Genomic DNA, 15739 nt, shown 5'->3' on the forward strand with positions numbered 1-15739 from the left:
GCTTCTGTTGCCAGTAAGCTGTGATTCTCTGTATATGCCTGTGGTTTCAGTTTTGGGGCAGCACTTTGCCCTGTGACCTTAATTCTCTGGTAGATCTAAGAAAAGCTGTTCATTTTCAAGGTGGTTTGTTTTTTTTCCCCTCCCCCCCCCCTTTTTTTTCTTGTGAGGATGGACATGACATTTTCCAAGTTTCTCTGCATTTGGGCCACCAACTGGAAGAATCATTTGTATTAGATATTCAGGGATTTTTTGGGGGGTTTGCTTCTGGTACAATTTTGCTTGAAACTGAAGATGTCAGTGCCAAAATTTAATGCATGAAGAATCTCTCTGAAACTTTGTGCTAGGTCTATCCTAGTCTTGATCCAGTGGGTGTGGTCTATCTTTATGGCGGCAGCTGTAATTTTGGTGAGCAGTGAAGGAACTCTGTCTTAGGTCATTTACCAGAGATAAATCTTTGGCTTTAAATAGGTTTTAAATATTAAATTTGAATGCCTATGTATGTAGTGGCAATACCTGAACAACAGCTAAAGTAATTATCATGTTATCAAGAAAGCAAATTTGCAATTGTTTAGTATATGTAGCAGTAAAATTAATACAACAGCAGTTGTCAGATAATTTGAGCAGTGAATTTATAGGAGTAATTTTAATTTACATCCAGCATTGCAGGAAATTCTTAGCAATTTATATTTGATTAGGCTTAGGAAACAACATGGACCACATCCTCTGGAATTTTTTGTAGTAGCAAAAATGAACAATTAAAACCCAAAAGAAAGGGCTAAGAATTTGATGCAGTATATTTGTCTTGTGAGAGTTAAACCCAGTGAATTACTTGGTAATAATTTAAAAATACAATGATAAAATTTTTACTTGTCTGTTATATAATTGTAGCAAATTAATTTGTCCTTGATGAGGGAATTATGAGGTTTTGTGCCTTAGACGTCCCTGTGTCTCCCAAGTCAGTGACGCAGATGTCTCTTTTTCAGATGTTTTTCTATTCGGGACACAATTACTTCTGTCTTGAAATAGGAATTATCTTTTAATGAACTCCATTTAAATTTCTTTTCCCTACTTTAGTGTTCATCTCCTTGAATAACAATCTCAGAAAATATTAACTTGTATTATTTCACAGTTGCATCCCCAACACTATCTTAATGTAATCTCGCCATATTTATTCTGCTATTTATTGGTTTGCACTCTTCTTCCTCAAGTCCTCATATGCAAGTGTAATGAAAAAGCTCTGTTTACTCTCTTTTTTAGATCATTAATGAATGTTAAGAACTGGCTCAACACCAATCCCTGGGCACTACCGTTGATAGGATCCTTATGTGACAGACTGGTATTTATCATTCATGCCCCATTGTTTGCGTTCCTCTTGACAGTTTGCAGTCTGTTCAGGAGCTGTCCTATCAAACTCAGTTTGAATGGATTTTTAAAGCTTTGGGAAGTACTGTATCAAATGTTTTATTGAAATCTAACACCAAGGGTATCTATTTTGTAGCCCATAGTCATTAATTAAAAAACATTAACCAATCACATCAATCTAGACTAACATCTAGAATCACATCTTTACGGACTAACGTTTCCTGTTCCTTTCTGACTGTTGGTAGGAGGGGGCAGATACATAATTTTAGTGTTCTGTTTATTGCAGATAGTCCATAAAGTAAGATGGTTTATGTGAAACCTTCCAGGTGATTAGTTACAGAAAAGTTACCGTAAATGAATGAGAGAATCCCTAAAAATCCTCTGTCCTTTGCTTAGCTTTATACCCTCATTAACTTGCCCCCTGCCCAGCAACCACACTGACCAAATTTTTAATAAACAATTTAGATCAGGGTTTATTTATTTATTAAAAAAAATTTTTTTTAACATTTATTTATTTTTGAGACAGAGAGAGATAGAGCATGAATGGGGGAGGGGCAGAGAGAGAGGGAGACACAGAATCGGAAACAGGCTCCAGGCTCTGAGCCATCAGCCCAGAGCCTGACGCGGGGCTTGAACTCATGGACCGCGAGATCGTGACCTGAGCTGAAGTCGGACGCTCAACCGACTGAGCCACCCAGGCACCCCTAGATCAGGGTTTATTTAGCACATTACATCCTAAATCTATCCATGCCTATTCATGTGCATGTGGTCAATGGCTGCTTTCTTCCTATGATTGCAGAATTGAATGGTTTTGTGCCAGGGACCCTATACCCCCAAAGCCTAAAATACTTATCATCTGTCTTATTACAGAAAAAAATGTGGATTCTTGATTTAGATTATGATTAATAGTAATGATAATGCTTATTATAAATTGCCACCAGTAAGAGAAAATTGTGGATAACAGTAGATCTGGGATGTGTAATTGGAGAACAGACTGCCTAGGCTGCTGTGAAGTGTATCCTTTCATGGGATAGTATTTCTGAGGTCATACAGCACTACTGAACTATAGAATCTATGATAGCGAATAGATTCAGATTTACTAACATTGTCGAATTCTGGAACAAATCCGAAGTCCAACTCCTGAAACGGCACAAATAGAATGTCATGGCTGTCAGATGAAATGGTACATATAATACATGTCACAGGAAATGGAAGACGTAGGTGTAGGTGGACATCCAAGTATATACATATGCCAGATAAACTCTCATACCTTCAGTCTCCCATCCATCCATCCATCCATCCATCCATCCATCCATCCATCTGTATGTATGTACGTATGTAAGTACATACGTAAACTCTCATACATTCAGTCATTTGAAAAACATTTAATTGTCTGTTAGATTCCAGCCACTGGAGCCTAACAGACAGGGAGAATCTTAAGCAGACTACATGCTCAGCGTGGAGTGTGATGTAGCCCCGATATCATGATTGTGAGATCATGACCTGAGCCGAAATGAAGAGTTGGTCGCTGACACTTAACTGTCTGAGCTACCCAGGCACCCCTGTACTGTTTTATACAAGATGATCATAAAGAATCTTGAAGGAGAAAGGAAGCCAAACAGGTGTATTTGTGAAGAGCATTGGAGTTAGAGGTAAAAGAAAGTGTAAATGTCCTGAGGTAGTGGTGGGTTTGACATGTTGGGTGACCAGTAGGAGGACTGTGAGATCTAAGGAATGAATAAAGGAGATGGTGGCCAGTAACGAAGTTTCATTGGCTACTGTAAAACTCTGGAATTTTCTCTGAGAAGGAAACCATGAGAAGGTTTTAAGTTGAGAGATGACCCTATCTGACTTGAGTTTTATTAGGACTGTGGCTGCTCTGTGGAAAATGACCACAGGGCCTATTGGGGAAGTGGGAAACCAATTAGGAGATAATTACAATAGTTTGGTTCCTTTTACTCCCTGCTACCATACCAAATGGTGATTTGGTGGCAAGCTGCAAAGGTGGAGGTGGGGAGTGAGCGTTCTGAAAGTATTTTCAAGATAATATCCTCTAGACTTTCTGATAGATTTGATGTAGAATATGACAGACGAGTCATGGATCTTGCCAGAGTTTTTGCTCTGAATACTGGATGAAGGAAGTGCCATTTACTGGGGGTGGAAGAGACTGTGGGAGGGGGCAGGGTGAGGGGCAGAATCAAAAACTTATTTTTTTTACTCTGACACATAAATTTTGACCAAGAAAGCTGTCCTGTTTTTGTCAGTGAGGTAGCACAGTAGACAGATTCACCTGGGATTGAACAATGCTATCAACCATTTGCAAGATCTAAATCATAGAGTCAGGATATCGTGACTCATTATGGGAATTATTAAGTATTTTTATAAGGGGCAAAGATAAGACCATCTTTAAAAAGTGAAAATACATGAACATTAGTAACCATCTGTCAAAATGTAGCTTTTTTTTTGGGAGACTGTATTATTATGGAAGTCTTTGTATCCCAAAAGATTGCTTTTTTGTGTGTTAGCATTTCAGGTGAAACTTACACACTTACACAATTACACTTACACAATTCAGTGTAATAATGCTTATATTTTTGGTGAGTGCATTTGGCTATTTTTAAACATTGATAATTGGCAGAGTGGTGGATTCAAGTCTGCTTTAGACTCTTTCCTCCTAGAATCTGCAGTCAAGAAGGAAAGTGTGGAGGAGACTTGACTTCTGGTGAGTCCCTCTTCTTCCTTCAAAGTAAGACTCTCTCTTCTTGGCTCCCTTAGGTTAAAAGGGTCCAAAGAACATACATACAAGTTTTTGTTATATGTCCCTCATTCCCAGATATTACTTTTATAGATTAGAACCAAGATTGCTCATATGCACTTTATTATTATTTTTAATAGCTTATTAAGGTATAATTTATATACAAAAATTACAGTATTTAATGTATGTAATTTGAGTTTGGACAAACACCCATGATGCCATCATCACAGTGAAGGTAATAGACATAAGTAACACCACCCAAAATTACCTTGTGTTCTTTTTGTTGTTGTTGTAGAAACACTTAACATAATATCTACCCTCTTACCAAATCTTTAAATGCACAATATTGTTAACTATAGGCTGTATGTTCAATACAGCAAATCTCTAGAACATATTCATGTAACATAACAAACTGTTGAAGGTTAATTTTTGACCTTGAAGTCCCTGGATACTTGAATGTAAATAAAGCATAAGAAGACTAAAGGCCTTGATTAAAAAAAAAAACAAAAACAAACACACCACTCAGTCTTGTTTAATGAAACAGTAGTATATTTCCATTTTGGAAAATAACTGTTTTTAGGAAAGACACATCAACTTGTATATACTGTCTTTGAACCAGACAAAACTCAGTTGGGGGCTGCCTGAGCAGCACACAGAAGCAATGACTCTGAGTCAAGGCTCTCAGGTCATTGTCAGCCCTGCTGCTAACTCGCTTTGTCATGTTTGGCAAGTCACTTCCCCTCTCTGAACTTTAGTTGGCTCATCATTGGCTCAGGGAATAATTGAGTTTTAATAAGTAGTCAAATTATATGACCCCTAATATTCTCTCCATTTCTAGAGTACTGTCTTTTCATAATAGTGCTTTGACACAGGACAAAACTGTGCTGTCCCGTGCATCCCTAAGTCTCAATATAAGTGCCTGTTCTGGAAGAATTCCCCAGGAGAAATGGTTTTACACAAGGAAAAACCTAATTCAAAACTGGCATAACCACCTTACACTGATGGCAAATCAGAAGTGTTATATATGTATGCATAAGGCACCTGTGTAGATAATGATTTCTCAGGAAGACTTTTGTTTGTTTTTTGATTATCATTTATTTATCTTTTTTGTAAATTACAGGTCATAGAAAATCTACTTCCTCTGTCTTAATATACTCTCTTAATAGGTATTTAACTTTGAAATTTGTAAACTTTCTGTGTGAAAGATAGTGAACAGAGTTTCTGGGCAATTTAATAACTGGTTTATGGAGAATAATGCTGTGTTTATTGTCTAAATTTAGAAATAAGAATACAGATTCAGTATGAAGAGGTTTGGATTGAGTCTGGCTATAAGTAAAGCCAGTGTGCATAAATGAGAGGGCATGGCATGATTACCCCTCTGCAAATACTTTGTACCCGCCTCCCCACTTGGATGATTTTTCATATATGTTGGTGACATTACAGAAATAGGGCATTGTCCTGAGAAAGACTCCGTTGAATCATACTTGGATTTCCAGAGAGTTGAAGAGCTAGGTTGTTTTGGATGTTGGCTCTGTTCTAGACTTTTATCCTCTGCATATTAACATGGATGGGTTTGGGAAGTTAGCTTTTACCTTGTATACTTTGTAGAGAGGAAAAAAAAGGATGAGATTTGAGAGGAGTAGTAATGGATTGCATGGGGTGGTGGAAGAGGAATGTAATGGTGCGTGCACCTGAGGAGGTCAGGATCCATTGATCAGATGCTCATATAAGGTGTACTAAAAATGGAGAGGGATTGAGAAGCATGTATGTGTACATGTTGAGAACTTTGCTTACTTTACATCTTTGACTACTACATTCCTGACATTGCAATTCCCCTAAACTATTATTTATTCATTCTCCTTAAGAAAATGAGAGTACTCACTTTTTTTAAGCAGGTTTTGTTTGACATGGGAAAATATATCAAGTGAAATTGACATTGAGAAAAACATTTTCTGATTTTTAAAGGGATTTAGAAAGAGAAATATTACTATACTTAATACTATAAAAGGGCTAATTCTGACTGAATTTGTTTATAATTTTTATACAATAAAAATACCAAAAGAGTTTTTGAAGGGAAGTAACCAAGCTAATTAAATTGTTCATATGGAAAATGAAGTATGGGATGGGACATATTCACACAGGGATTAACGCAATATTAGAATGATGTACAGTGAGGTACTTGCAATACACTGATGAGTCAGAGCGGCCTAGTGCTTGGTTGGATGTGTGAGCCCTGGAGATAGATTGCCTCGATCTGTGTCCTGCCTTTGCCATTCATTACTGGCTGTGGGATCTTGGGGAAATTATTTAGTATTTCTGGGTTTTGTCTTACTTGTTTAATCTAACTATTAAAATAGTGTTTATCTCACAGAATTGATTTAGAGATTAAATGAGTTAACACCTGCAAAGTGTTTAAAGCAATGTGAATTAGCAGTATTACCACCTTCATCAGCACCCCACTAATTGGAATAGAAGAGAAAGTCCAGATATAGACCTAAATATATAGGAGAACTGGCATGTAATATGGGTCTATTGAATCAATAAGGGAAGTGTTATATTATAATGGTGTTAAGAAAATTGACCAGCTATCAGGGAAACAAATTGTAGAAACTCCCTCCTTAAAAGAAAAATAACTAATAGGCCAATTATTTGAATAAAAAATGAAGACCTAGTTTCTTACAAAGTGAAATGTACGCTTACATATGACTAAGAAATTCAAATTCTATGTATTTTCCAAAGATACATAAAAAGACACTTCCACACAAGGACCTGTACACATATATTCATAGCTTTATCCTCCATAGCCCAAGTAGGAAACAATACAAATGTCCAACAACAGGTGAATGGATGAACTAGTTATGATCTATCCACGCCGTGAAATACTACTCAGCACTAAAGAGAATGAACTACGAAACCTATAATACAGACGAATTTTGAAAACACTATGCTAAATGAAATAAGCCACTGTAAAGACTATATACTGTATGAGTCCATTTATAGGAAAATCTAGAAAAGGCAAAGTAGAGTGAGTGAAAGTAGATCTGTTGTTGGGAGCCAGGAATGGAGGGGGGAGACTGAATGCATAAAAGGCACTTCTGGGGATAATAGAAATATTTTACGTATTGGTTGTGGTGGTTATATGCTTGCAAGCATTTGTCAAAATTCATCCAAGTGGAAACTTAAAATGGGTGAATTATATGTAAATTACTCTGCCATCAAACTGATTATATTCAAATTAAGCCCTTAAAGATAATGGCAATTTTAAAACATGTCTCCAATATTGCTATACACTCCTCCTATCAAAAGGTGGAATCTGTATTCTTCCCCTTGAATCTGGGCTCTTACTGACTGGTACAGTATGACCTAAATAAACCCTGGAGCTTGCATTTTTTCTCTTTTGAGATGCTAATGTTTTGGAACTCAGCCTCTGACCTAAGAGGAAGTACAAGTCACATGGAAAGGTCTCAGTCAACAGGTAGAACCAACTGTCAGATAACATGAGTGAAGAGACTTTTGAGAGGACTCAAGTTCAAGGCATTGTCTGATTGGAATCATAGAAGAGGTCCTAGGTGAGAACTATCCCATGAGGTAAATCTCCAGAGTCACGAGGATTTTTCACAGAGCTAGGACAATCAATCCTAAAATTTGTGGATCCAGAAAAGACCTCGAATAGTCAAAGCAATCTTGAAAAAGAAAATCAAAGCAGGAGTCATCACAATCCTGAACTTCAAGCTGCTTGCAAAGCTATAGCAATCAAGACAGTATGGTACTGGCACAGGAATAGACCCATAGGTCAAAGGAAGAATAGAGGACCCAGAAATGGACCCACAAATGTATGGCCAACAAATCTTTGACAAAGCAGGAAAGAATATCCAATGGAATAAAGACAGCCTCTTTAGCAAATGGTGCTGGGAAAACTGTACAGCAACATGCAGAAAAATGAACCTGGACCACTTTCTTACACCATACACAAAAATAAGCTCAAAATGGATGAATGACCTAAATGTAAGACAGGAAACCATCAAAATCCTTGAGGAGAAAGCAGGCAAAAACCCCTCTGACCTCGGCTGCAGCAACTTCTCACTCAACATGTCTCCAAAGGCAAGGGAAACAAAAGCAAAAATGAACTATTGGGACCTCATCAAAATAGAAAGCTTCTGTACAGCAAAGGAAACAATCAGCAAAACTAAAAGGCAACCGACAGAATGGGAGAAGATATTTGCAAATGGCATATCAGATAAAGGGCTAGTATCCAAAATCTATAAAGAACTTATCAAACTCAACACCCATAAAACAAATAATCCAGTGAAGAAATGGGCAAAAGCCATGAATAGATACTTTTCCAAAGAAGGGATCCAGATGGCCAACAGGCACATGAAAAAATGCTCCACATCACTCATCAGCCGGGAAATACAAATCAAAACCACCATGAGATACCACCTCACACTTGTCAGAATGGCTAACATTAACAACTCACACAACAACAGATATTGATGAGGATGTGGAGAAAAAGGATCTCTTTTGTACTGCTGGTGGGAATACAAACTGGTATAGCCACTCTGGAAAACAGTATGGAGGTTCCTCAAAAATTAAAATTGGAACTGCCCTATGACCCAGAAATTGCATTACTAGGTATCTATCCAAGGGATACAGGTGTCCTGTTTTGAAGGGGCACATGCACCCTAATGTTTATAGCAATGTTATCAACAATAGCCAAAGTATGAAAGAGCCCAAATGTCCATCGATGGATGAATGGATAAAGAAGGTGTGTGTGTATGTGTGTGTGTGTGTGTGTGTGTGTGTGTGTGCGCGCATGCGCACGCACACACACATACATGTTGGCCTGGTGTATACACACACATACACACACACACACACACACACACTGGAATATTACTTGGCAATCAAAAAGAATGAAATCTTGCCATTTGCAACTACATGGATGGAACTACAGGGTATTATGCTAAGTGAAATTAGAGAAAGACAAATATCATATGACTCCACTCCTATGAAGACTTTAAGATATGAAACCAATGAACTTAGGGGAAACAAATAATATAAAAACAGGGAGGGGGACAAAACATAAGAGACTCTTAAAAATATAGAGAACATACAGAGGGTTGCTGGAGGGGTAGTGGGAGGGGAGGGATGGGCTAAATGGGTAAGAGGCTTTAAGGAATCTACCCCTGAAATTGTTGCACGATATGCTAACTAACTTGGATGTAAATTAAAAAATAAATAAACTGAAAAAATAAAAGAATGACATTTGTTTTAAGAAGCTATGTTTTGGGGTCATTTATTATGCAGCATCAAGTAACTAGAACAGAAAATCTGGAAGAAAACAGGATATTAACATTTATAAATGGGAGAAGTTTTTCTGTGCATGGTACAAAATGTATAAGCTATCAGAAAAATAAATACATTAATAAAAACTAAATTATTCTACAGTAAAGAAAGTATCAAAATTAAAGGACAAAGTGGGAAAATGTCACACATACATTGCAGTGGTACTTGTTTTACTGTATCATGAATATTTACAGATCAAGAAAAACTAGCAACACTAGAAAACAGACCTAGAACATAGGTGAAAAATGAAAAGATAAATCAAGCTGACAGTAAAGATGGTCATACTCCCACTAGGAGAAATACAAGTCAGTGTTGCAGCACAATACCATTTTATGTGTAAAATTGGTGGAGATAACAAAGATTATCCAAATTATTAGGGTACTTAAATAAGTTCTTCAGTATATTTCTGATGAGTGTGTAAATCAGCTCAACCTGTTTGGAGGGCAATTTAATCCTATCATAATTTAAAATGCAGAGTCATTTTGTGTTAGGTAAATAATAGTGGTTTCACTAAATAAATCTTTATTTTTAATTGGTGTCAGGATTTGCTCGGAGATTTTGTGCCAGGTAGTCAGTCGTTCAGGGATCTAGGCTCCCTCCATGTAGATTCTTTGTAGTACTGTGGGACTTGAAGGCTTTCACTGGATTGTCTGAACCTGGCTGCTAGAAGATGGACTTGAGAGTGTGTGTGTGTGTGTGTGTGTGTGTGTGTGTGTGTGTGTGTGTGTGAAGGACTGTGGAGGAGAGTTTGTCTAGGCCTGGCAATGGCATATGTTTGTGTGTGTGAGTGTATGTATGTGTGCGTGCTTATATTGGTTAAATGGTCCTGGTATGATACTGGTAGTTAGGGTGGTATAGAAAGATTCACTGAAAATGATCAATTAAACTTGGGAAGTGAACTTATTTTCATTTCAACATTACACAAAGCTTTTTATTTTTTTCAGCCAACTCTGTCAGACCTTCTCTCTGGATTGCTTCTACATTATCAAGGCAATTTTTAAAAGGTGTCCTTAGTGTCAGAAATCTGCTTCAACTATTTCTGTAATTTGGAAGCTGTGCATTTTTAAATAAAAAAGGAACAGTAAGATATTACTTTCATTTGGGTTAGAAGAAATGAGAAGGAAAAAAATCACAAATAATTTAAGAATATGTATTAATATTTCAGGCCAACATCTTTCATGGAATAGAAACTACTTGTACATTTCTGGTACTTCATGTTTCTCAGTATGCATGGAAAAGATACATTGAGATGTATTTGCATAATTGATTTTTTGATCATTGTTAGTAAAACATATTTTGATATCTGTCTTCTAAAAATCCTCTTTTATAATAAGACTCAATAGGCATACATTGAGTTTTTTGTATTTATTTGAATCAAAAGCTAAAATTGGTAGCATGACAGGTTTGAAAAAATTACATCTTCCCAATTATATTAAAAAAGGCAATCAGGAAAAGTGGATCTGAAGCATCCTTAGTCAAACATAATTAGGTGCAGTGGTATAAAATACTTCTTGCTGCTCTCTTTAGTAATACCTGTGTTCTAGTTAAACAGGCTTTCACCTAGCTCCACACTGCCACATGTGCTCCTCTTTGTGACTCTGAATATGAATGTTCTTCCTCACATTTTGTACCAGAAAAATAGAACTTACTAGCCAGTGGTCAACTGTTAAACTAAATAGAAGAGGATTTTACTAATAACATCTTATAAAATGTCAAAACATATACTATTATTTTTCTCTTGCTCATACAGAACTTCTGTTTGTCATTTTCCTTTAGATCTTGTGGCTCCTTCCCTCATAGTTCCACCCTGACCCCATGGAATGCTGGATTATTCTCTTCACCTTCTTGGTCTGCCATTGGCATCCCAGATTGTCTTCAGTCAGATCACATGGGTTATGATTAAGGTATGCAACTTGACAAAAAAATTTTCTTTTACCTTTGAAATATTAATGAGAAACCAGTTCTACACATTACATAAAACCAGAAAATAGCGATTCCTAATTAAGATAGTTAATAATTATGCAGTCTTCTGTAGCAGGATATGAGTGTACTGAGTTGTCACGTACCAAGGGAAGAACCAGAATTGAGGAAATCGAGAAATTGAGGTAAGAAATCATAAATAGAAAAGATTGTAAGGATGGGCAGAGCAAGGTGTAAACTTTAGTCTGTTCATAAGGTTAGCACAACTGAGAAGCCAGCAGAGTAATAGGACCATGAAGGGTGATGATAAAATTTTTTGCCAAACCAGGACATTATTGAGTGAAAGGGGGTGCTGTTGATAAGCGTGCACAATTATAGGCCTAAATTAAGACATTCTGAGGCAAACCAGCTCCCGATGAACATATGGTTACCATAAATTAGGTTGGTGCTGAAAAAACTTGACAACAGCAAGAATCCATTTTACCTTAAGCCTAAGGTCATGGGAAATATTTCAGAGCAAAGTGGAGAAGAGAAACAAGAAAGCAAGTGTAGCCAGTTTTAAGCATTATTAGGGCAGTGTCATGTGTACCCAGAGTTCCATCTCTCAGAAGAACTTCGTGAAATGGAACACAACGTATATCTCAGAAATAATCTACCTATTAGATGAAGGAATTGGATATTTACACACCGATTCTTGAGTCTCTGAGGACAGCTCCTGGTAGTGAATTCTTCCAGGTCATGGAGGTTCTGAGAAATAAAAAGCCTGCAGGCACAGACAAGCCAGATGTCTAGGAGAGGATTATGGGTGCAAGGGTCCCACGTCAGCTACATATTTTATGCTCTAAAATTAAGTGCCCATGGTGGCTAGTTTCAGTTTGGGAAAAATAACATACTCTAGATAAAATGATAGCTTTTTTTTTTTTTTTTTTTTTTTTTTTGGTTTATTTTGAGAGAGAGTATGAGTGGGGGAGGGAGAGAAAAAGAGGGAGAAAGAATCTCAAGCAGGTTCCACACTGTTAGCACACAGCCCACCATGGAGCTCAAACTTTAGAACCATGAAATCATGACCTGAGCCTAAACAAAGAGTCGGACACTTAACCAACTGAACCACTGGGTGCCCTTGAAATGATAGTTTCTAATCATTTCTGATTGATCTGTATCTGTGGGAGGAAATTGTGTTAAATGGTGCTTGTTCTGTAGTATTACTCCAGAAATCAGTCCCCGTTTGAGGAGAGCTTCAAGTGGACTGATAAACATTTGAAAATATTGCAAAGGAGTTTTAAATTGACATCTCCTAATTTCATCACTAAATGTGAGGCAGTTTTCTAGGTGATTCTTTAGAGTTTTGAAAGCAGTTGTACACTATTTTTAGTTAGAATCAATGGTTAGGGATTGTATTGGAAGAAAACATGCCAACTGTCTTAAAATTCTCATACTTTGAAGGTACTACATGAGAGGTGGTTTGGGAAACTATTCTAGAGCATATCCAAACTGATAATTTAATTCTGAGGCTACTGTGATGATGATATGTATATGCATATATACATGTTCAAACCCATCAACTTGTATCCATTAAATACTTGCAGTTTTTTATATGGGCATACTTTGGAGATCTTGCAGGTTCAAGACTACCACAGTAAAGCGAATATTGCAGTAAAGCAAGTCAAATGAATTTTTTGGTTTCTTAGTGTATATAGGTTATATTTATACTATACTGTAATCAATATAGTGTGCAATAGCATTGTCTAAAAAAATGTACATACCTTAATTAAAAAGTTCTTCATTGCTAAAAGATCCTAAACATATTTGAGCTTTCAGTGAGTTGTTGTCTTTTTGCTTGTGGGAGGGTCTTGCCCCAATGTTGATGACTGCTGACTTAGTGTGGTGGGTGGTTGCTAAAGGTTGGAGTGGCCATGACAATTTTTTAAAATATGAAAAAAGAAGTTTGCCATGTCAATTGACTCTTGGTTTCATGAATAATTTCTCAGTAGTGATGATGTTTGATAACACTTTACCTACAGTAGAACTTCTTTGGATACTGGAATCATCCTACAACCTGCTGTGCTTTAGCAACTAAATTTATATAATCTTCTAAATCCTTTGTTGTCATTTCAAGAATCTTCGCATCATCTTCACCAGAAGTAGAGTCCATCTTAAGAAACCACTCTCTTTGCCCGTGTGTTAGAAGCAACTCCACCTCCGTGAAACTTGACTATGAGATTGCAGGAGTTCAGTGTCCTCTTCAGGCTTCACTTCGGGTTCTAGTTCTCTTGCCGTTTCTACCACACCTGCACTTATTTCTCCACTGATGTCTTGAACCCCTCCAAGTCATTCATGAATGTTAGAATCCACTTTTCCCAAACTCCTGTTAATGTTATTTTGGCCTCTTCCTGTGAATCATGACTGTTCTTAATGACATCTAGAATGCTGAATCCTTTCCAGAAGGTTTCAATTTACTTTGCTTAGATCCATCAGAGGAATCACTATATATGGCAGCTGTCACCTTACAAAGTGTATTTCTTAAATAATATTTGTAAGTTGAAATTTCTCCTTGATCCATGGGCTGCAGAATGGATGTTGTATTAGCAGGCATGAAAACAATATTAATCTTGTCCATCTCTATTAGAACTCTTGGGTAACCAGGTATGTTGTTAACAAGAAGTAATATTTTGATAGGAATCTTTTTTTTTTCCTGAGTAGTAGGTCTCAACAGTGGGCATAAAATATTCAGTAAACTGTGTTGTAAACAGTTGTGCAATCACCTAGGTTCTGTTTTTCTATGTAAAGAGCACAGGCAGAGTAAATTCGGCATAATTCTGAAGGGCCCTAGAATGTTTAGAATGGTAAATGAGTAGTGCTTCAAGTTAAGGTCACCAGCTGCATTAGCCACTAACAAGAGAGCCAGCCTGTCTTTTGAAGCTATGAGGCCAGGCATTGACTTGACTTCTCCAGCTAGAAAAGTCCTAGATGGCATCTTCTTCTAATGGAAGACAGCTTGGTCTACATTGATAATCTGTTCTTCAGTGTAACCACCTACCTTAATTAGCTAGATCTTCTTGATAACTTGTTCTGGCTTCTATGTTAGCACTTACTGCTCTGCCTTGCACTTTTATGTGATAGAGGTGGCTGCTTCAATCTCATGACCCAACCCCTGCTAGCTTCAAACTTTTTTTGCAGCTTCCTCATCTCAGCCTTTATAGAATTAAAGGGAGTTAGTAGTTTGCTCTGGATTAGGCTTTGGCTTAAGGGAATGTTGTGGCTGGCTTGATCTTCTTTCCAGACCTTGAAAACTTTTTGCATATCAGCAGTAGGTATTTCACTTTCTTATTTGTGTGTTCACTGGAGTAGCACTTCTAATTTTCTTCAAGAACTTTTCCTTTGTGTTCACAACTTGGTTAACTGTTTGGCACAAGAGGCCTAGCTTTCAGCCTGCCTTGGCTTTTGACATGCCTTCCTCACTAAGCTTTATCATTTCTAGCTTTTAATTTAATATGGGAGACCAGTGACTCTTCCTTCCACTTGAACACTTAGAGGTTATTATGGGTAATTAATTGGCCTTATTTCAATATTGTTGTATGTTAGGGAGTACGGACAGCTGAAGGAGAGGGAGAGACACTGTGGAAAGGCCCGTCCGTGGAGCAATTAGAACACATACAACATGCATCAGTTAAGTTAGCTGTCTCACGTGGGTGTGGTTTGTGGCTCCTCACAACGATTAAAGTAGTAACACGAAGATGACTGATCACAGATCACCATAACAAACCTGCTAATAATGAAATTGTGAAATGCTGAGAGACCGACCCAAATGTGACAGAGAGACACCAAGTGAGCAAGTGCCTTTGAAAAATGGTGCTGATGGACTTGCTCAACACAGGGTTGCCACAAACCTTAGGTTTCCAAAAAACATGCAGATCTGTGAAGTGTGAAGCAAAGCACCATAAAATAAGGTGTGCTTATCTATCAGTTACACCTCAATGACATAGTCAACAAATGAAGGAGTTTGGCAGTTGTATTTACTGTAGAAATAGATTTTGAGCAGAATTTTTCAGATGGCCATCTCTAGTATGATATTTAATGTTAAAATTTTCTAGACTATTTTTCTAGTAAAATTACTACATTAAAATATTCCATTGAGTACAATAAGTAAGGCTGGAAATTTTGTTCTTCCGCTATTTTTTTAAGCTTTTATATTTGGAAAGAGAGAGAATCCCAAGCAGGCTCTGTGCTGTCACTGTGGAGCCTGACACGGGGCTCGAAGTCACAAACCGTGAGATCATGACCAGAGCCGAAATTAAGATTCGTGCCCCTGGTTTTCTTTTTTTAAAACCTATATCTTTAGTGCCAGGACAGTGGCTT

At 37.3% G+C, this 15739-nt stretch overlaps 1 long non-coding RNA gene across 1 annotated transcript in view; it reads left to right on the top strand.

Moving 5' to 3' along the window:
* LOC109276545 (uncharacterized) overlaps window positions 1–11438 on the top strand; it is a 142309-nt gene extending 130871 nt beyond the window's left edge. Inside the window, exon 4 of the long non-coding RNA XR_008424551.1 lies at window positions 11240–11438. This is a non-coding gene — a long non-coding RNA (uncharacterized LOC109276545). The remainder of the gene's footprint in view (window positions 1–11239) is intronic.
* The last annotated feature ends 4301 nt before the right edge of the window (window positions 11439–15739 follow it).

Source organism: Panthera pardus, unplaced genomic scaffold, assembly GCF_024362965.1.
Source record: "Panthera pardus isolate Hobbes unplaced genomic scaffold, ASM2436296v1 HiC_scaffold_21, whole genome shotgun sequence".
In the NCBI taxonomy this organism is placed as follows: domain Eukaryota; kingdom Metazoa; phylum Chordata; class Mammalia; order Carnivora; family Felidae; genus Panthera; species Panthera pardus.